Raw genomic sequence first — 23,912 nt, 5'->3', positions numbered from 1 at the left:
CACTATCTGACTATTTTGTGCATTAATGATGTACATCTGGCAGTGTCAAACGCTGAGGTATGAGGTGAGAGTAAAGCTAGCTCTGATGGTTAAGGATATGTGTCAGCTTGCCTGGGGCATGATTCTCAGTGATTTGGCAGTTTTGTAATGACATAATTTGGCAGTTATGTAATGATGTAACTTGGAAGTTATGTAACAATGTAGTCATCCTCTCTTTTGTGATCTGATGTGTGCTCATCCTCCATTTTTGAATAATACCAATTTCACATAATGACCTGGTCTTTGGAAACAAACCATGTCGATAAGTGAAGACAGGCTGTATATACTTTTTATTTTCTGTTTATTCCTTATATTTTTATCATTGTTCTTTTTTTCTTGATAACTTTTCTGATTTTCATGAAAACATTTGAAATTCTGTTCCGTATTTTCCCCCCTTTGATTAAGATTCTTCTATCGAATCTTTGATCAAAATGTTCAGTAATGGTAGCTGGGCATCATCGAGCTCTTTCAGTCTCATGACAAAGGAGGCAGTTGTTCATGGAGGAAATTAGCCACACAGTCAATATCCTTCCCCTATTCCTGACTCTCCTTCTTCCTCTGTTGGTCCAGGTGAATAAAGAGCAATTATTGTTCCTTGGATGGCCGCTTGCAAGCTTTTAAGACCCCAGGCACTATTCAACAAACTGGGAGATAGAACAGAAGCATTAAGCATGTTATTAGGCCAATTAACTGGGATGTCCCATGAAATCAGGACCCTAAACCTCTAAAACAAGAAACAAAATCCCATGAGATGTTTGGTTGTACATAAGCAGCTTCAACAGCTACTTTTTTTTGTTATTGATGTAAATATATCTATCACACATCTTTTTCCAATTCAGTTTTTTACAGGTATATATCTCATTGACAGCAATTACAGTAATCAGCTGTCCAAAAAAACCTACCCTTAATCAATGCAATTTTTCAATCGCTGTTAGCCCCACTTTTCCCTCTCACCTCCACCCATAGTGACCACAAATAAACTTTGGTCTCTGTACATTTGCCTTCTCTTGTCTTTTTATATAAGTGAAACCATACAGCATTTGTGCTTTGTGATTGGCTTATTTCAAAAAAGATGATGAAGAAGCTCAATATCATCAGTCAAAACAAGACCAGGGGCCAGCCGTGAAACAGATGAATCAATAGTTGATATACAAATTCAAGTTGAAGCTGAAGAAAATTAGAACAAGTCCAAGTCCACAAGAGCCAAAGTATGACCTTGAGGATATCTCACCTGAAATAAGAGGCTATCTCAAGAATAGATCTGACACATTGAATACTAATCACCAAATACCAGATGAGTTGTGGAGTGACATTGAGGACATCATACATGAAGAACGTAAGAGGTCATTAAAAAGACAGAAAAGGAAAAGACAAAAATAGATGCCATAAGAGACTCTGAAACTTGCTTTTGAATGCAGAGTAGCTAAAGTGAGAGGAAGAAATGAAGTAAAAGAGCTGAACAGAAAATTTCAAAGGGCAGATTGAGAAGAAAAGGTGAAGTATAATTAAATGTGCAAAGACCTGGAATTTGAAAACCAAAATGGTAGAACATGCTTAGCATTTTTCAAGCTGAAAGAACTGAAGAAAAAAATTCAAACCTCGAATTGCAATATTGAAGGATTCTATGGGAAAAATATTGAATTGATGCAGGAAGCATCTTAAGAAGACAGAAGGAATAAACACTGTCACTGTACCAAAAAGAACTGGTCAAGGTTCAAACATTTCAGGAGGAAGCATATGATAAAGAACCAATAGTACTGAAGGAAGAGGTCCAAGCTGCACTGAAGACTTGGGCAAAAAACAAAAACACAAGGTTCCAGGAATTGACAGAATACCAACTGAGATGCTTCAACAAACAGACGCAGTGCTAGAGGTGCTTACTTCTCTATGCCAAGAAATCTGGAGGACAGATGTCTGGCCAACTGACTGGAAGAGATCCATATGCCCATTCCAAAGAAAGGTGATCCAATAGAATGTGGAAATTATTGAACAATATCATTAATATCACATATATGTAAAATTATGCTGAACATCATTCAAAAGCAGTTGCAGCAGTACATCCACAGGGGAGTGCCAGAGATTCAAGCCAGATTCTGAAGAGAACATGGAACCAGGGATATCACTGCTGATGTCAGATGGATCCTGGCTGAAAGCAGAGAATACCAGAAAGATGTTTACCTGTGTGTTATTGCTTACGCTACGGCATTTGACTGTGTGGTTCATGACAAATTATGGATAACATCACAAAAAAATGGTGATTCTAGAAGACTTAATTGCACTCATGAGAAACCTCTACAGAAACCACAAGGCAGTCACTCTAACACATCAAGTGGATACCGCATGGTTTAAAGTCAGGAAAGGCATGCGTCAAGGTTGTATTCTTTCACCCTACTTATTCAGTCTGTATGTTGATCAAATAATTTGAGAAACTGGAGTATATGAAGAAGAATGTGGCGTTGGGATTGGAGGAAGACTCATTAACGACGAGCATTAAGGAGATGACACAACCTTTCTTGCTGAAAGTGGAGAGGACTTGAAGCACTTGCTGATGAAGATCAAGGACCATAGCCTTCAGTATGGATTGTACCTCAATATTGTTGTTGTTAGGTGTCCTTGAGTCAGTTCTGACTCATAGCAACCCTGTGCACAACAGAACAAAACACTGCTTGGTCCTGCGCCATCCTTACAGTCATTGTTATGCTTGAGCTCATTGTTGCAGGCACTGTGTCAATCCACCTCATTGAGTGTCTTCCTCTTTTCTGCCGACCCTGTACTTTGCCAAACATGATGTCCTTCTCCAGGGACTGATCCCTCCTGACAAAATGTCCAAAGTATGTAAGACGCAGTCTCACTATTCTTGCTTCTAAGGAGCATTCTGGTTTACTTCTTTCAAGAGATTTTCGTTCATTCTTTTGGCAGTCCACGGCATATTCAATATTCTTTGCCAACACCACAATTCAAAGGCGTCAATTCTTCTTTGGTCTTCCTTATTCATTGTCCAGCTTTCACATGTATGTGATGTGATTGAAAATACTGTGGCTTGGGTCAGGTGCACCTTAGTCTTCAAGGGGACATCTTTGCTTTTCAACACTTTAAAAAAGTTCTTTGCAGCAGATTTACCCAATGCAATGCATCGTTTGATTTCTTGACTGCTGCTTCCATGGCTGTTGATTGTGGATCCAACTAAAAAGAAATCCTTCACAACTTCATTCTTTTCTCCGTTTGTCATGATGTTACTCATTGGTCCAGTTGTGAGGATTTTTGTTTTCTTTATGTTGAGGTGTAATCCTTACTGAGGGCTGTGGTCTTTAATCTTCACCAGCAAGTGCTTCAAGTCCTTTTCACTTTCAGCGAGCAAGGTTGTGTCATCTGCGTAACACAGGTTGTTAATGAGTCTTCCTCCAATCCTGATGCCCCATTCTTCTTCATATAGTGCAGCTTTTCAGATTAATTGCTCAGCATACAGATTGAATAGGTATGGCGAAAGGATACAAGCCTGACACACACCATTCCTGACTTAAAACCAACAAGTATCCCCTTGTTCTGTCCAAATAACTGCCTTTTGATCTATGTACAGGTTCCTCATGAGCACAATTAAGTGTTCTGGAATTCTCATCCTTCGCAATGTTATCCATAGTTTGTTACGATCCACACAGTCAAATGCCTTTGCATAGTCAATAAAACACAGATAAACATCCTTCTGGTGTTCTCTGCTTGCAGCCAGGATCCATCTGACATCAGCAATGATATTCCTGGTTCCACATCCTCTTCTGAAGTCAGCCTGAATTTCTGGCAGTTCCTGGTTGATATAGCATTGCAGCCATTTTTTAATAATCCTCAGCAAAATTTTGCTTGTGTGTGATATTAATGATATTGTTCTATAATTTCCACATTCAGTTGGATTGCCTTTCTTGGGAATAGGCATAAATATGGATCTCTTCCAGTCAGTTGGCCAGGAAGCTGTCTTCCATATTTCCTGGCATAGATGAGTGAGCACCTCCAGCACTGCATCTGTTTGTTGAAACATCTCAATTGATATGCCATCCAATTCCTGGAGCCTTGTTTTTCGCCAATGTCTTCAGGGCATCTTGGACTTCTTCCTTCAGTACCATTGGTTCCTGATTACATGCTACCTCTTGAAATCGTTGAACATCTACTAATTCTTTTTGGTATAATGACTGTGTATTCCTTCCATTTGCTTTTGATGCTTCCTGTGTTGTTCAATATTTTCCCCATAGAATCCTTCACTATTGCCCAACCCAAAACCCAGTGCCGTCGACCCTTCAACCAAAGGGTCACTATTGCAAGGTCTGAATTTTTTCTTCAGTTCTTTCAGCTTGAGAAATGCTGAGCATGTTCTTCCCCTTTGGTTTTCTATCTCCAGCTCTTTGCACGTGTCATTATAATACCTTATTTTGTCTTCTCGAGCTGCCTCTTGAATTCTACTGTTCATTTTTTACTTCATCATTTCTTCCTTTTGCTTTAGCTGCTTGAGGTTTGTGAGCTAGTTTCAGAGTCTCCTCTGATATCCACCTTGGTCTTCTTTCTTTCCTGCCTTTTCAATGACATCTTGCTTTCTTCGTGTATGATGTCCTTGATGTCATTCCACAACTCGTCTGGTCTTCGGTCACTGGTGTTCAGTGTGTCAAATTTACTCTTGAGATGGTTTCTAAATTCAGTTGAGATATACTCAAGGTCATATTTTGGCTCTCGTGGACTGGCTCTGATTTTCTTCAGTTTCAACTTGAACTTGCATATCAGCAATTAATGGTCTGTTCCACAGTCGGCCCCTGGCCTTGTTCTGAATGATGATATTAAGCTTTTCCATCGTCTCTTTCCACAGATGTAGTCAATTGATTCTGGTGTGTTCCACCTGGCGAGGTTGATGTGTATAGTTGCATTTATGTTGGTGAAAGAATGTATCTGCAATGAAGAAGTCACTGGTCTTTCAAAATTCTATCATTTGATCTCTGGCATTGTTTCTACCACCAAGGCCATATTTTCCAACTACTGACCCTTCTTTGTTTCAAACTTTCACATTCAAATCACCAGTAATTATCGATTCTTCCTGATTATGTGTTCCATCAATTTCAGACTGCAGCAGCTGATAAAAATCTTCTATTTCTTCATCTTGGCCTTTGTGGTTGGTGCATAAATTTGAATAATAGTCATTTTAACTGGTCTCCCTTGTAGGCATGTGGATATCATGCTATCACTGACAGCTTTGTACTTCAGGATAGATCTTGAAATGTTCTTTTTGATGATGAATGTAACACCATTCCTCTTCAAGTTGTCATTCCCAGCATCATAGACTATATGATTGCCCAATTCAAAATAGCCAATACCAGTCCATTTCAGCTCGCTAATGCCTAGAATATCAATGTTTACACGTTCCATTTCATTTTTGAGGATTTCCAATTTTCCCAGGTTCATACTTCATACATTCCAGGTTCCAATTATTAATGGATGTTTGCAGCTGTTTCCTCTCATTTTGAGTCATGCCATATCAGCAAATGAAGGTCCTGAAAGCTTGACTCCATCCACGTCATTAAGGTTGACTCTACTTTGAGGAGGCAGCTCTTTCCCAGTCATCTTTTGAGTGCCTTCCAACCTGGGACTATATCAGTGTTCCACTGCTATTCATAAGGTTTTCACTGGCTAATGCTTTTCAGAAGCAGACTGTCAGGTCTTTCTTCTTAGTCTGTCTTAGTCTGGAAGCTCACCTGAAACCTGTCCTCCATGGGTGACCCTGCTGGTATCTGAATACCGGTGGCATAGTTTCCAACATCACAGCAACACACAAGCCCCCACAGTACAACAAACTGACAGACATGTGGGGGTTATGCTATATAGAAATAAGTAATTTAGAATTATTATTAATTTCTTGTATTTTTTTGCAAAGAGAAAATCCTATAGAAAAATTTCTGTCTATAGAATTCATGCAATTTTTATATCTATAGTATTAATTGTAGCAAAATTGATAAATTCACAATCAGCAGGTTAATTAATCACAAGATTCTAAGCATTTTCAATGGTTTATGACAAATATAATTTCCAACTTTTAGGGGATACACATATTTCTAACGAATACTCTATCATTTATAGTTTTCCCATAACTATGAGCTCTCTGTGGTAGCTGCTAGCTGCCTTTGAGTTGGTCACTGACTCATGGTGACCCCATGTGTTATAGAGTAGAGTTGCTCCATGGGATTTTCTTGGATATAATCTTTATGGAAGCAGTTTGCCAGAGCTTTTTTCCACGCAGCCACTGGATGGGTTTGAGCCATCAACCTTTAGGTTAGCAGCTAATCATGAACCCCTTGCACCACTTAGTAGCTCTGGGTTGTACCAGAAATTAATTATCCTGTTTAAGTAAATGTAGACAGAAATTCTTATTTATGATGATAAGATATACAATTTAAATAGTTTTATTATCTTTATGTGACAGTTCTTTCACTTCTAAACATAGTGAAGTTGTTAACCTTGTCTTATCTCAAAATCTCTTATGTCAACAATCTTCTCAAAATTTGCCATTAAATATTATTCCAACTTAAAGACATGGTTACAAATAGAATTTTACCTAAGAATATAGTAATATTATCGCATATAACTCCAACATCCTTTGTGTTTGTTTTCCCTTAAATATCAGGAACCTGGCCTAAATAATATTTAATTTGATGATAATGATGTTAAGTATAAAGATGCCATTGTGATGAATATGATGACAGTATTGACAGTGATTCATAATTTTTATATATTTGGAAACCACACGTGTCCTCCCTTTTTTTTTTTAATTTTATTGTGCTTTAAGTGAAAGTTTACAAATCAAATCGTTCTCTCACACAAAAACTTTTATACACTTTGCTACATACTCCCAATTGCTCTCCCCCTAATGAGACATCCTGCTCCCTCCCTCCACTCTCTCTTTTCCTGTCCATTTCGCCAGCTTCTAACCCCCTCCACCCTCTCATCTCCCCTCCAGGCAAGAGATGCCAACATAGTCTCAAGCGTCCACCTGATCCAAGAAGCTCACTCCTCACCAGCATCCTTCTCCATCCCATTGTCCAGTCCAATCCTTGTCTGAAGAGTTGGCTTTGGGAATGGTTCCTGTCCTGGGCCAACAGAAGGTCTGGGAGCCATGACGACTTTTGTCCTTCTAGTCTCAATCAGACCATCAAGTCTGGTCTTTTTATGAGAATTTGGGGTCTGCATCCCACTGCTCTCCTGCTCCTTCAGGTGTTCTCTCTTGTGTTCCCTGTCAGGGCAGTCATCGGATGTAGCCAGGCACCATCTAGTTCTTCTGGTCTTAGGATGATGTAGTCTCTGTTTTATGTGGCCCTTTCTGTCTCTTGGGCTCATAATTATCTAGTGTCCTTGGCATTCTTCATTCTCCTTTGCTCCAGGCGGGTTGAGACCAATTGATGCATCTTAAATGGCCGCTTGCTAGTGTTTAAGACCCCAGATGCCACGGTCCAAAGAGGGATACAGAATGTTTTCTTAATAGATTTTATTATGCCAATTGACTTAGAAGTCTCCTGAAACCATGGTCCCCAATCCCCTGCCCCTGACACCCTGGCCTTCGAAGCATTTGGTTTATTCAGAAAACTTCTTTGCTTTTGGTTTAGTCCTGTTGTGCTGACCTTGCCTGTATTGTGGGTTGTCTTGCTTATCACCTAAAGTAGTTCTTATCTTCTATCTAATTAGTGAATACCCCCTCCCACCCTCCCACCCTCCGGCCTCTTGAAACCACAAAAGAATGTTTTCTTCTCAGTTTAAACTATTTCTCAAGTTCTTATAATAGTGGTCTTATACAATATTTGTCCTTTTGCAACTATTTCACTCACCATGATGCCTTCTAGATTCCTCCATGTTATGAAATGTTTCACAGATTCATCACTGTTCTTTATTGATGCATAGTATTCCACTGTGTGAGTATACCATAATTTATCCATTCATCTGTTGATGGGCGCTTTGGTTGCTTCCATCTTTTTGCTATTGTAAACAGTGCTGCAATGAACATAGGTGTGCATAAATCTGTTTGTGTAAAGCTTTTATTTCTTTAGGATATATTCCAAGGGGTGAGATTGCTGAATTGTATGGTAGTTCTATTTCTAGCTTTAAAAAAAAAAAAAAACTTTTTTTTTCGCTTTTTAAGGAAGTGCCAAATCGATTTCCAAAGTGTTTGCACCATTTTAAATTCCCACCAGTAGTGTATAAGTGTTCCAGTCTCTCCACAGCCTCCCCAACATTTATTCTTTTGTGTTTTTTGGATTAATGCCAGCCTTGTTGGAGTGAGATGACATCTCATTGTAGTTTTGATCTGCATTTCTCTAATGGCTAATAATTGTGAGTATTTCCTCATGTATCTGTTAGCTACCTGAATGTCTTCTTTAGTGAGGTGCCTGTTCATATCTTTTGCCAATTTTTTGGGTTATTTGTCTTTTTGTAGTTGAGTTTTTGCAGTATCATGTAGATTTTAGAGATCAGGCGCTGATTGGAAATGTCATAGCTAAAAAATTTTTCCCAATCTGTAGGTAATCTTTTAATTTTTTTGGTGAAGTCTTTGGATGAGCATAGGTGTTTGATTTTTAGGAGGTCCCAGTTATCTAATTTTTCTTCTGCATTGTTGTTAATGTTTTGTATACTGTTTATGCTATATTTTAGGGCTCCTAACTTTGTCCCTATTTTTTCTTTCATGCCCTTTTCTTTTTAGATTTTATATTTAGTTCTTTGATCCATTTTGAGCTTGTTTTTGGGCATGGTGTTAGGTATGGTCTTGTTTCATTTTTTTGCAAATGGATATTTAGTTATGCCAGCACCATTTGTTAAAAAAACTGTCTTTTCCCTATTTAACTGCTTTGGGGCCTTTGTCAAATATCAACTGCTCATATGTGGGTGGATTTATGTCTGGATTCTCAATTCCGTTCCATTGGTTTATGTATCTGTTGTACCAGTAACAGGCTGTTTTGATTACTGTGGCAGTGTGATAGGTTCTAAAGTCAGGTAGAGTAAGGCCTCCCACTTTGTTTTTCTTTTTCAGTAATGCTTTACTTATCTGGGGCTTCTTCCCCTTCCATATGATTTTGGTGATTTGTTTCTCCATCTCATTAAAAAATGTTGTTGGAATATGGATCAGAATTGCATTAAATGTATAGATCGCTTTTGGTGGAATAGACATTTTTATAATGTTAAGTCTTTCTATCCATGAGCAAGCTATGTTCTTCCATTTACGTAGGTCTCTCTTGGTTTCTTGCAGAAGTGTTTTGTAGTTTTCTTTGTGTAAGTCTTTTACATCTCTAGTAAGATTTATTCCTAAGTATTTTATCTTCTTGGGAAAAAAAAATTCTTAGGGGCTACTGTAAATGGTATTGATTTGGTGGTTTCCCCTTCTATGTTCACCCTTCCTTTTTTTGGTAGCCCAGCTCATTTGTTTGGACACCATGTTAAGGAAAGCCATTGGTATAGGATACCAGAACCCTAGAAGGCAAGAGAAGTTGGGGTGTACTATTGCATTGGACAAATCTGTTGCAAAATACCTCTTTAAAATACTAAAAAGCAAAGACATCACCTCAAAGACTAAAGTGCTCCTGTTCCAAGCCATGGTGTTTTCAATTGCCTCTTATGCATGCAAAAGCTGGGCAATGAATAAGAAAGAGCAAAGAATTGACGCCTTTGAATCATGGTCTTGGCAAAGAATATTGAATATACCGTGGGCTGCTGAAAGAGTGAACAAATCTGCCTTGGAAGAAGTACAATCAGAATGTTTCTTAGAAGCTACAACGGCAAGACTATGTCTCACATAGCTTAGACATGTTATCAGGAGGGATTAGTCCCTGGAGAAGGACATCGTGATTGGTAATGTAGAGGGTCAACAAAAAAGAGGAAGACCCTCAACGAGATGGATTGACTTAGTGGCCACAACAATTGTCTCAAGCATAACAATGATTGTGAGGATGGTGAAGGACTGGGCACTGTTTCATTCTGTTGGACATAGGGTCGCTGTGAGTCGAAACCGACTCTATGGCGTCTAATAACAACACTGTCATGTGATCTAAGCAAAGACCAAGCAATCTTTCCTAGGGACTGAGAGGAAGCTGATGCCTGCCACATACATGTTCATGTTACTTTGGATATAGGGTTATTTTTCCAATAGGGTTATTTTTCCAATTAGTGAATATGCAGCTACTATGTGTTCGTAGGAGCTCAGGTGGTACAGTGGTTAACAGCTACAGGTGCTAACCAAAAGGGCAACAATTTCAATCCTCCAGCCATTCCTTGAAAACCCTATGGAACACTTGTACTCTTTGCTATAGGGCCTCTGTGGGTTGGAATAGACTCAGTGGCAACGAGTTTGTTTGTTTCAGTAGCATTTGCTCTGCAGTTGGTGCTTGTCAACTTTAGAGAGCATAGATGCCTCTTCAACTTGCATAAACTTTATGTAATTTCAGTCACTGCCTATTTTTTTTTTTGTCTTTATTATGGCAGAGTAGCCTATACTCTAAATAATAATCACAGCTGATATGAGGAAAACTAGAAAGCTTTCCTGAAAGAATAAAAATGACTACACAAATATATATAGAGACAGAGGCATAATAAACTACGGTTTAATGAGTTTTTAGTATGTTATGCACACTTAATTGCTTGATTCTTCACAGCAACCTTATGAGGCTGAAGCTATTACCCCACTTTACAGATGAAGTGGACTCAGAGAAGTGGATTTATTGACAGAGGACATACAGTCATTACATGAGGAGAGAGAATTCACACCAGATATGAGTTGACTTAAGGGCACTTTCCAATACCCAATACTCTACTTTCTTCCCACCTTTTTACCCTTAAAGAGGTTTCAATTCTGCAAAGACTTTAAATTCTCCTGATGTTTACTTAGAAGTATAGTGCAATACAAGTCAAAGTCACAACTAGTTGTTGTTTCAGGTTACTAGGTAGGAAACTTGTTACATTTGATCTGATAGAGTAAAGTATAGTGCTAGGAATGAGAAGTCTAAATCTGAAAAAAAGAAAAAGAATAGTGATGGATGCCTTGCTCTAATAGATGAGAAAACATGTTGTAAATACAAAGTTATTAGGACAGTGCTACTCATATAAATAAACAGATATTAATAAAACAGAATGGAAATTCCTCAAACAAATTTGTATACGTATGTAATTTAGTAGTAGAAAAGCAAATGGTGAAGGTAAAGTTTATGAAATAAAATCTGGGGGACTAGTAACTAAAATCGACTTGATGGCACTGGGTACTGGTTTTTTTTAGTAACTAAACCACTCTTACTTGAATCTTCCTCCAATCACTTTAAATTCCCAGGCTGATTCTGGTTACCTGCCAACCCAACTGATACCCTAAATGCTAGAAAGAAAAAAAAATTAAAACTTCCTCTCCAGAATGCAAGGAGGCACACATTCTTCTTCCAGATCACTGCAGTGTGATTTATGCCTCAGACTGGTGTCCATGAAGAACTTCAAGGAGTGCCAGTGATTTCACACAGTATCTGGCCCCATGACTAGTAGAATTATTGGAAACACTCCAACAGAGTCATCAACATTAGCTGCTTCCTGAGACAGCGGAGCCTGAGTAAAGGTCTTTCTAAATAAAATGAAGCCCCTTCCTACTTGAGTAATATGTCCTAAAATTGAGGTAAAAGAAAAAAACGCTTGCATGCCATATTGAGAGTGACCATCCATCTTTCCTAATTGGGTCTCTCCTCTGTACCTTGCCAGAATCTTCTAGGTTCCAAAATTTTCTTGTCCCTCTTGTATCAATCAGTCACACATAGTCTTCAATGGCTTCTCACAGAATCAACTAGAATCTGGATCACCCCAGGCAGCTTCACCTCATCCCCCTACTATACACCTTAAGTGACTGGAGGAAGGTTCAAGTAATAGCTGGAGCTCTCTGTGCCAAGTATGAATGAGAGAGAAGTAGGGTTATACTCCATGGCTCTGGGAGGGCTTGCTTGGTCTTCTAACCCTGAACGAACTGACATGAACCTACTCTGCTGACTCGAGTTGATATATGGTTTGAGGGCAAGAGGATATTGTAAACCTGGGAGAACAGGAGCCCAGAGGATTCTCCTGCTCCTTCCTTGCTCTTCTCTTGGTAGACTCTAAAACTTGGCTATTGTACTTAAGCAAAGCCATGAACAGCAAAAGAAAATAACAGTGCGTTCAAACTGAAGATTTTTTTTTTCATATACATTTCCAAGGAAATCAGGAGAAATTTTTTTATATTCAGATTGAAGTTTTTCTTCAGATCTAGAAAATTGTTACCTGATAATTTTTAAATTATTATTTTCCTCCATTTTTTGGCAATATAGAGTAAGAAAAAAAGTCAATTAGCTCCATGTGTTTTCTTTCTGACTCAGATACTAGTGTTACCAGTCCCTGACTCCAACAGCACCTGCTCTTGTACTTCTTTGCCTCTTGTTCTTCTTACTTCTAGGGCCCCTACGGGTTATGTAATAATGGTTAGCCAGTTATCAAAGAAGGAAAAAGCATGAGTTATGCATGGATTGAATTGTATTCCCTAAAAGTATCTGTCCACTTGACTAGGTCATGATTCCCAGTATTATATGATTGTCTACCATTTTGTCATCTGAAGTATTTTCTGTATGCATTGTAAATCCTATTATGGTATAATGAGATAGATTAGTGGCAGTTATATTGATGAGCTCCACAAGATTAGATAGTGTCTTTAGTCAATCTCTTTGGAGATATAAAAGAGAGAAGCAAGCAGAGAGACATGAGCACCTCATGCCACCAAGAAAGCAGTGCTGGGAACAGAGTGTGTCCTTTGGACCTGAGGATCCTGTGCAAAGAAGCTCCTAAACCAAGGGAAGATAGATGACACAGACCTTCCTCCAGAGCTGACAGAGAAAGCCTTCCCCTTAGCTGATGCCCTGAATTTGGACTTGTAGCCTACCAGACTGTGAGGGAATAAGTCTCTCTTTGCTCAAGTCATCCATTTGTGGTATTTCTGTTATAGCAGCACTACATGACTAAGACAAGTTAGTTTACAGATGAATTTGCATGAATTACCAGCAGTCCCCTGTGGGGTGGTCCTGAAAAATCATGGCGAACAAAAACCTTTTCAGCGGGAAGTGTACAGACACTTCATTCACTTGTCAGTTTCTCATGGAAGGAGATGTGCTCTGAAGTGTGAATACAAGGAGATTCATGGGTGCTAACTAAAGCTTTTTTTCTCTGTAGTTGGTCAGGGATTTGGAAGAACATCATCAGGAAATTAACGGCAGGGAATTCTGTAGAAAATGAATGTGGATGGACATCTTGGAATGGGCAAGCAACACAATGATATTTGTGTCCCAAGTACGTCTCCACTAGAGGGCATTCAATGCAGAGATGGGTCTCAATAGTAAGTCAGACAAGGTTACTCTTACAGTAGATGCCACTGAAACTCTTTCAGCAGCAGGAGCCAGGCACCAGGCTTGTTCAAGGGGCCTTTGAAAATTTGACCATAGAATCAGGGATGGAGGCTATGGATGGGCTCAAAATCATGGCTTCCTTCACTGAGTCTGACTGGTCTTTGCTAATCACAAGTGCTTAATATGATGCCAGTGGAGGATAAATGCACCTCTGATTTGGTATTATTCTCAAATGTCCAGCTGTAATTGGTGGCAGATTGAATACATTGAGTTCCTTTAATCATAGAGTAAGCAGCATGTGTCCTTTTAAGAATAGAAAAATATTTTTGGTACAGTCTTTCTTGCCCAACCACTTACAGAATGGGTTTTCAGAGTTTATTGCCCATCGCCATGGAATCTGATACAATATTACCTCTGATCAGAGTAAAAGTTTTACAGAAACTTGTGTTTCAATAGGATCCCACTTGTGGAATTCACTCATTGTACTTTATACTTCACCAGTCAGAAGTAGAAGTCTTGATAGAACGATGGAATGGTCTGATGAAGGTTCAGTTATGGTGCCATCTGAGAAACAATACTGTGTGAATAAATGCTGCTGTCCTACAGATTGTAGTGTATGCCTTAAACAAACAGTCAGCATTTGAGGTCCTCATCCCCATAACCTGATGCTTGAGTCCAGAAATCAAGGGGAGAGGTGGGAATATCTTCTCTCACCATTATACCAAATAAACCAGTTCAAACATTTTTCTGCATGCCTAAGAAAGTTTAGGTTTGGTGGATGTGAAGTTCTTAGTACTTAAGGAAATAATAATTTCTCTGGGAAACATATCCTTGGGTCCTTTAAATTATTAGCTAGAACTCCCACTTAGTTGCTTTGAGCTTCTCGTGCCTCTAGAACATCAGAAAGAGAAGAAGCCACTCTATTAATTAAAAAAAAAAAAAAAAATCAAGTCAATTCCTACTCATAGCAACTCTACATCAAGAACTTGTATTGCTACCATAAATAGTTACAAGAATGTTTATTTTTGGAACAAGGGGAGGTATTGCTGGTGGATCTCCTAGTATACCCTTACCCAATAATCCTGGACAGTAGAAAATGCAGCAATCCAATAAGGACAAGACTCCAGAAACTCAGCTCCACACCAAAAAGAAAAAAGAAATCCATTGCTATCAAGTCAATTCTGACTCACAGCAACCCTATACGACAGAGTAGAACTGCCCCATAGGGTTTCCTAGGAGAGGATGGTGGATTTGAAATACTGACCTTTTGGTTAGCAGCTGTAGCTCTTGACCACTGTGCCACCAGGTAGTTTTTCTAGCCCTTTGTCTTTTATTTTTTAACCCAGGAACTGCCCACAGAGCATGTTTACCATGCTAACCATTAGAATGAAACTGAAAACTTGATTCAATTACCAATTGGCCAGATCTTGGGTGCCATGAAGCTCCATCACAGAAATCCCCATTACAGATTCCTATGGAGTCCTTGGGTGGTGCAATGGTTAATGTGTTCAACTGCTAACTGAAAAGTTGGAGGTTTGAGTCTACCCAGAAGAGCCTGGGAAGAAAGCTCTGGCGACCTACTTTTGAAAACTCAGCCTTTGAAAATCCTGTTTTAAGGACAATATCATAAACCAGAGTCAGCATAAGGCTGGTTCCTTCCTATGAGGCAGAGGTCAAAAGTACCTCCGCCCTTCGCCCTTCCTTATTTTACTCTCAACTTCTCTGCCGGTTTCCATAATTCATTGCAACAGTCAGAAAGAATTCACAGTATGTGTTATGTAAAATAGTTGCCCCACCCCCTCTTAGCTTGCTAATTTATGTTTAGAACACAGGTATTGGCTAGCAGTGTAGGTCTCTACAGGCTCATCACTGAACTGACATCACTTGGCAAAATAGTAGCCAATGGGAGTTTTTTATGTCCCTGGAGTTGAGAATGTGAACTTTTACCTAAATGAACAATAAAAACAGATACTGAGGATAACGAGGATGGACTTAGGTGGATAATATCTCTTTGACCCTCTAAGTGATTTACTCTTTACTTTCCTCCTCTGTGTTCTATGCCCTGCAGGACCACCTGTATGTATTACAGCAGTGGGCTTCCTAGCCTTTTAACTCGTGGTTGGGTTTAGCCAAAGGGAGCCTATGCCAGCAGATAGTAAGAAGGGAGTAGAGAGAGGCTAGTACATTTATTCCCTTATCTTTCTCTAGGGAGATGGCACATCTGGGTGTTTTTCTACCTGAAGATCATAATTCCTGCTGGGCAGCCCTTCCCAAACAGCTTCTTTTGTCCTCAGCTTCCTGGACCTTCTCTCCCCATCTTGTCTTTGCCCAGGAATAGTAGTGACTCCACTGATACTAGCCTGTGGTACTGCACCATTCTTTGTAGATTCCCTATAGTTTGTGCGCATATTAGAAAAATTTCCCTTTATGGAATACAGTTCAAATTTCCCTTGTTGTGTTTGCTGTTGGGACCCTGATAAATGACAGTCATGTAGCATTTTGCCAACCTTGATGATAAACCCAGGTTATCTCTCTCCAAATCCAGGCCTGTTTCCATCTTACCTCATTAAAAACCACAGTGAATCAGTGTTGGAATAGCAATTGTCTGAGCATCTTGGAGGGCGGTACTGGGTACACTATCTTATAAAATCAGAGAAAGGGGTAGAGGCCCCTTTTCTCACTTCAGTGGGAAAGTGGAGTTCTGTGCACTTGGGTCTGATACCTGGGATTGCTTTATAGAGAAATATGAAATAGTGAAAGGATGAAAATAAATAGGGAGAGATGATGTAATCAGGTAGTCCCCAACTTATGAGATATTCAGGTTACGACGATTCATGCTTATGACCATCGGTGTTTTTTTTTTTTTTTAATGTAAATCTTATTGTTAGATTATGTATGCATGTATGTATTTATTAAAATAGATCTGTAAGTTTATATGTAATATTTCCAACCCCTAAAGACAAATAAATACCGGACTTGTAGAGATACTAATAATTAAAAAATTTTTATTTTTTAAAAAGGCAATAATAATTAAAACTAAAAAAAAAGAATGAAGCATTTGACTTACACCAGAACCAACTGAAAATGGAGTCATTGGAATGGAACTCCATCGTAAGTCGGGGACTACCTGTATTTGGTATGTGGGTGGCTGTTGTAACATATGTGACAGGGTTAGCAGAATTCAGGATTTCATATTTTGTAAGGCACATCTGTAAAATAAATTGAGCTGCCTCAGAACCTGTTTCCCTCTTCAGCTGCCATATGTGTGAGTATTGGCTGTAAAAAAATTAAATTATTGTGATATTTTAGTCACCATTCTATATCTTAGGAGTTACTATTAAGAAAATGATTAAACAGAAAAAAAGAAACCTACACACATCATATAAAACTACCAAATCCATTGCTGTTGAATTGATTCTGACTCGTAGTGACCCTATAGGATGGAGTAGATCTGTCCCATAGGGTTTGCAAGGCTGTAATCTTTATGGAACATCTTTCTCCCTAGAAGCTGCGCGTGGGTTTGAACTGCCGACCTTATGGTTAGCAGCCAAGTGCTTAACCACTGCACCACTAGGGCTCCTTACACATCATGTAATATCGCAAAGATTTAAAAAAAAAAAAGATCTTAATGCCTATATATGATGAGTGATGGAACCCTGGTGGCATAGTGGTTAAGAGCTCAAATGCTAACCAGAATGTTGGCAGTTCAGATCCACCAGGTGCTCCTAGGAAACCCTATGGGGCAGTTCTACTCTATCCTGTAGTATTGCTGTGAGTTGCAACTGCCTTGATGGCACATAACAACAATAATGATTGACAGAAACCAAGGAATATCCATTTATTGAAATGTGTTTCATAAACATGAAAACTGTGTTAATGTGGATATTTTCGTGCCATTTAATGAAGAAAGTACTCAAGAAGCAGTAGAGAGCTCAAAAGTCATTTGCCTATGTTCAAATCTTAGCTGCTTTATGTCAAAATTCTGTGAATTTGGCTCTTGGCTCCTCAGGTATAGAATGAGAATAATGGTAGTACCTAACTATTGCATTGTTGTGAAAGTGACATGAGTTAACTCACATAAATTGTTTAGAAATGTGCCTAGCAATACTGAGCACTCAGGTGTGTCCGCTATTATTATTGTCATTCTTATTAATAAAGGGAATAGAAAGTTATGCCTATGCTATGATAATCACCACATGTGAGTGAGCAAACGGAAATTGGGTAAAGGAGATTATGTAAAAGAAAATCTGTATTTTGGTAGAATGTAGGTAACTTTTTCATCTCATACTTTTAAATACTATTCCTTTTCTTTTGACAATAAATAGATATATGTATGAATTATTGGTCCCATTTTATATACATGTGTAGACTCTTAGCTTATATAAGAAATGACACTGTTTTATTATTACAGAGAATATATTTTCTCATTTGTTTTAGGATAGCTGTATAAGCTATGATTAATCTCTAGTCCTTGGAAAATGGTGCAGGCTCTGTTTAAAATATAGCTGAGCAGCCTGTTGCACTCTTAAACCTAACAAACACCCTAATACCTTACAACATGTTTTCCCCTACTCAAAACAGGTGATTGAGAGCTTGATATGACTAACGCCATAAGGATGCTCTAAAGTAATCTCTAAACATTTTTTAATTGCACCAGCTGCACCCGTCTTTTCCAAAGGGGTGCGGAGGTACCTCAGCTCCTGGGGCCTTGGTCTTTCTTCTTCTTTTTTTTTTTAAAATAGCCCTCAGCCTGCAAACCGACAGGAAGCCTCTTTGGCATTTTTAATCTGCAACTTTCTTGCTCCCTATCTCAGCCACAGTGGACTTGGCAAAACAGTTCCACTACCCGAAAGATTCCTATGTGAGTTTTTTGGCCTGTTACAAACGTACTGATTAGAGTCCAGATGTCTGATATGCCTATCTTTAGTTTAATAAGAGTTTTTTTGTAGTTGTTTTGTGACGTATAAGATCATCTGCGGACTATGTGCTCAAAACATTAGGTAACCCTGATCTCCCCCATATAAAACCCTCCCATCAACCCTTTAGGGTAGGCAGAATTTGGGAGAAATTTAACCCCCTCTGTCTCTTGAATACCGGTATTCAATAAAGCCCTCTTACTACTTACCTCCTTCTGTCTCAGTATTGGCTTTGCAGCAGGTAGCTCGAACCTGCAATTTGTGGTAACAACAATGCTGAACTCTTATCAACACAATAAAATATTTGCATCTTTTTCTAAGACCCAAATCTCTCAGAATCTCCTGGTATTAACTCAATGGACTGATTAGAGTCCAGATGTCTGACTCTGTTACAAATGTACTGATTAGAGTCCAGATGTCTGATATGCCTATCATAAATGTGATATTTAGAAATATGTTTAAATCCAAAAGTGTAGAAAAGTGTCCAAAAGATAAGATTTTAGGGGAAAAAAATCACCTAAATCATAATTATGGAAAATATTGTTCAAAGTAGGTTATTTTTTGTGGTTTCCTCCACTTATGTAATGCTCAAAGACAAACATAAATATCATTTTTTCTCTCTTATTGAATCTCTTCATCCATTAAAATGGCAACACTATTACCAACTTTACTGAACACTTTCAGTATTTAAATCAACAAAGCAAGTGACAGCTCTTTAAACTTTATTTCTCTGTCTGATGGCTGTATTGTGTGCTTATCTTTAAAATCTCCATATACGTGTCTCATTTTAAGAATGAGTGAATACATGCTTGGGTGTATAGAAAAATAAGCAAATATATACTGGTGAGTGAATGAAAAATACCCGTATGTTACCTGAAAGCAGAAGGTCTAGAGCTGAATAGGAAAATAAATGGTTGTGTAGTATAGTTAAATTAGTGTAGCATGCTATTGATGAAACTACTAATTAGCAGGAAAAAAACCTCAAAGTTCTATTTTTAGACATTTGCATATTTAGTTCCTCCTCCTGAAGAGGTTATAGCTAGAATGAAAAGCACATCAATGGGTGGAAGATTTAGTCTTAAATCTCAGTCTAAAAACATTACAGCTCCGTAATTACCTAAACTCTGCGAAGTTAATAATGCCTACCATGTTGATTTGTTACATATATTGAAAAAAAAAATGTAAAGGCCATACGCAAATTAGGTACCTTAAACAGCAGACATTATTATAAGCAAATAAAAAAATAGAACATATTTTCTCACCTTGGTTTGAAAACAGTGCATGAAATATTCCATTTCAGAATGCCACCTACCTTGAAGTTAAGCAGTAATTGGAAGAGAAATGACATCCCAGATATACCACCTTCCAGAATTAATTTTAGGATCTTTAAACTCATTCTCCTTCCATGAACAAGGCTAGAGTATTTAAGTATCCCTCATTTCTCTGCAAAACCACAGCAGTTCTGTAATAAAATATGCCTGACTGCTCTCTTCACATTCTTGTTTCTCAGTATGTAAATTAGTGGGTTCAGCATCAGGGTGACTACGGTGTAAAAGAGGGCTATAAACTTTCCTTAGTCATGAAACTTGCTTTTGGCTGGCTGGAGGTACATGAAGATGATGCCCCCATAAAACAGGGATATGACTGCCACGTGGGAAGAGCAGATGTTGAATGCCTTCCTTCACCCTTCTGTTGATCTGATCTTCAACACAGCTCTAGCAATGTGGCCATATGAGACCAGGATAAGACTCAGAGGCAAGACAAGGACAAAAAAACTGGCTAGGTACATCTCTATCTCATTGAGGCTGGTGTCCACACAAGCCAGTTGCATAATGAGGGGCATCTCACAAACGAAGTGCCTGATGCAACTGTTCCCATACAGTGGTAGCAGCATGGTGAGCATGGAGCCCACCATGTTGATGATTAGACCCCCAAGCCATGAGGCAAAGGCCAGGCCCATGCAAAGCTGTGGATGCATGGTAACAGTGTAGTGGAGCAGCCTGCAGATGGCAGCATAGCAATCATAGGACATGGATGCCAGGAGACCACACTCTGTTGCCCCCACCCAATGGGAGATATAGAACTGGACCACACACCCTGCATAGCTTATGATTTTCTGTGGTCCCCACAGGTTGACCAGGAGTTGAAGGACAATGCTCTTGGTAAAGCAAATGTCCAGGAAGGAGAGGTTAGTGAGAAAGAAGTACATGGGAGTGTGGAGATGCACATCCAGGCACGAGACCAGAATGATGATGCTATTGCCCACAATAGACACCACACAAAAAATAGAGACAAGCATGAAAAGGACAGGTTCCAGGGAGGGTCGTGCAGTGAGGCCAAGGAGGACGAAGACTTCTGGAGAGCTAACATTGACTCTTCCCATCATCATACACAGCTGGGAATGGGGCAATATCACTACCTGTGGGTGGATCGGGAGGTGCAGAGGTTATGAGAAATGTAGCGATTATATATTAGCAAGATAAAAATAATTATGTACCCATTGCTGTTGAAAGTATCCTCAACTGCACCAGGATTGCATTACTTTTCTAAAGGCCAGTTTGGGATGTATATAAAAAGATTTGAGAAAATATTCATTGCCTGAGGGAAAAATAGGTATTCCTGTAAAGCTGTTGGCGTTGACTTTTAAAAATTGAAATATTGCTTACAGTTCCAACATCTGGAGCAACATAAATGATTACTAATGAGGATTCAGTTCTGTAGATGATGATACCGCGCCTTTTCCCAACGCTGAGTCCTACTTGACATTTCTCTTTCTCTCACAGTAGTGATTATCAACGTGTATTTGCTTTGTCTTTAAACATGTCCAGAATCTCCCCTCTTGATACTACCCTGGCTCATACATCCATATTTATCCCCTGAATTATTGGTATAATATCCTAACTCTTCTCACTTTCCCCTTGCCCATTTTGAAATTATTCTCTAAACAACAACCGGGGATTATATTAAGATATAATATGATCATATCACTTGGGTGCTTAGCTCATTGTTATGCTACAAGCCTGCATTTGCTGTTTCCCGTACTTGTGGTTCTTTTCTCCAACATGAGATATCTGCGTGGCTAACCGTATCCACTTCTGCAGGCTGTTTTTTCTAAAATTACCTCCTTGTTGAGGCCCTTTCAGACTGTGTTTTTTAATATTGACAACCTTCTCAACTCCCTTTTCCCCATTTCCTGTTTTTATTTTTTTTATACTACTTATCATCAAGTAACAAATACACTACTCTTAATTTACTGTGTTTGTTTCTTGTCTCATCACACTAAATTATAAGTTCCCTTGAACCATGACTGTCTGTCTACTTTGCTTACTTTTGGGTCCCCAGTGCTTAGCAGAGTGTCCAATATACCCATTCCTGTCAAGTTGATTCCAAGTTATACTGACCCTATAGGACAGAGTATAACTTTATACTGACCCTATAGGACAGAGTATAACTTATACCTTATAGAACAGGGTATAGGACAGAGTGGAATTGCCCCAAAGCATTTCCAAGGCTATAATCTTTATGGAGGCAGACTGCCACATCTTTCTGCCATGGAGCAGCTGGTGGGTTTGAACTACCAACCTTTTGGTTAGCAGCCAAACACTTCACCACTCTGTCACCATGGTTCCTTATCTGATACCAGAGACCCCTTAATAAGAATTCATCAAGTGAACACATTTTGGAACAAACCATTTGACTGTCATGTGCTGTGTTAGAGGAAGGACTAAGGTAATACAGCAGCATAGTTTAGGATCATCCATCTTAATCTTCCAATCTTCCAGTAAAGTTGTTGAGAAAGAGTTCTTGGAACTTCCAGAATAATGCAGAGGTGACCCAGACTGTCCTTTGCTCTGGTATGGGTGGAAAAAAAAAAAATATGACCTAGCAGGGGCAGTGATGTAGACCCAGAAACCCCGATGGGAAAAATGGACAATCTCAATCAACTTAAGATGCTCCTGAAAATCTTTGAAGTATTTTTTAGAAAAAAAACATTTACTTATTCTTCCTTGAATTTTAAAAAAGAAAAATAATTTCATTGTAAATACAGTTCTTCCAGGTTTGGGGGCCAGTCATTTGAGCTGTGAACTTGTCAGTCCTTTAAAAATCACAGGGAGTATATAACTTACCTATATCTATAAATGGAAGTGAATCAAATGTCACAAACATGAACACACACATGCATTCACAGTATTTCAGAATACATGCAGTATTTCCATTTTGCATAGACTGACATGAGGCTAAGGCAGTGTCACACATTTGCCAAAATTCAGACATGGAATTGCTGTACTAATGTGAACTTCCTTGCACCAGAATTTTGAGACAATCATTTGATTTGCACACTGATATTCTGACAGAAAGCATCCAGGAGATACGTTCCAAGCCCCTCCAAATCAGGGAGATAACCATGAGCTGTGAGAACACGAGTGCTTTCTTAAGGTGGATGTGGAGAGAAGAGGTGAATTGTGATAGCCACGTGCTCCTGAGTCAAGATGGGTCAAAATGATTTCTCTGTATACAGAATCACCACAGATGGCCTGACGAGGGTATAGAAGAAATAAAAGGCTAAACTGAGAATTGTATCGCCACCTGTGGGGGCCAGAGTCCCCTCTGCAAAAGGACAGAATCTTTGTTGACTCAGCTGGTGATATGCAGAATATGCATAAATGTCTCCAATAGATGGAAACTGTATCGTCATTGATGTCTTAACAAATAGTTCAGTAGAATTTTTCAGGAGAAACTTTTGTGGCAATCTGCTTTGACTCTATTCCTAGAAATGTTTCGTGGTTTACCTAAAGATGCAGAGCTGCTCAGTGGAAGCACTGAAACTATAGGACTGATCTCTAGATTCTTTATACAAAGATAACATTCCCAGTAAAAGAAGAGGCCCACTTATCCACACAGATCCATCAAAAGTACCACAATAAAAGCTCGCTGTTCAAAACAAAACTCCAACCCAAGTACTGTGCCATTAACGACAAAGAAAAATGACGTAGTGAGAGTTATGGAAAAGTCTCAGAACCAAATTTTGTATGATTTAATTATACAGTCAAAAGCTCTAGCCTTGATGCAGTTGTGTGCCGTCAAGTCAATTTTGACTCATAGCGGCCCTATAGGACAAAGGCAAACTGCCCCATAGAGCTTCTTAGGCTGCTGTCTTTACTGAAGCAGATTGCCAGGTCTTTTCTCTTATGGAGTGGCTGGTGGGGTCGAACTGCTGACCTTTCAGTTAGCAGCTGAGTGCTTACCCACTGTGCCACCAGGGCTCCTTCCTAGATGTTGGCAAACTGCTAAAACACCAAAGACCGAAAGAATAACAAACAGATCGAATCACTTAAATGGATCAGATTCCATCAATCTTAATTGGAATTACCAGAAGTTCTCTGATCCTCAGTTTTTCTCCAATACTGTGAAAAATAAACATACAAACACAAGATTATGACTTACTTGTGGTGAGCTTGTAGAGTCATTTTCCTTATGCAGGGGGACAATTTGTATAACAGATAATGTTTTACTTCAAGTATTGATTACATCCATGAATTCAGTACACACGGCTTTTCGG

General features: G+C 39.0%; 1 pseudogene; it reads right to left on the bottom strand.

The window, feature by feature from the left end:
* Positions 1–19,648: 19,648 nt before the first annotated feature.
* On the bottom strand, positions 19,649–20,902 carry LOC100653796 (olfactory receptor 2C3-like; annotated as a pseudogene).
* Positions 20,903–23,912: the final 3,010 nt, after the last annotated feature.

Source organism: Loxodonta africana, chromosome 2, assembly GCF_030014295.1.
Source record: "Loxodonta africana isolate mLoxAfr1 chromosome 2, mLoxAfr1.hap2, whole genome shotgun sequence".
Lineage (NCBI taxonomy): Eukaryota > Metazoa > Chordata > Mammalia > Proboscidea > Elephantidae > Loxodonta > Loxodonta africana.
The sequence above is the reverse complement of the archived record's forward strand: the minus strand, read 5'-3'. Positions and strand labels throughout refer to the sequence as shown.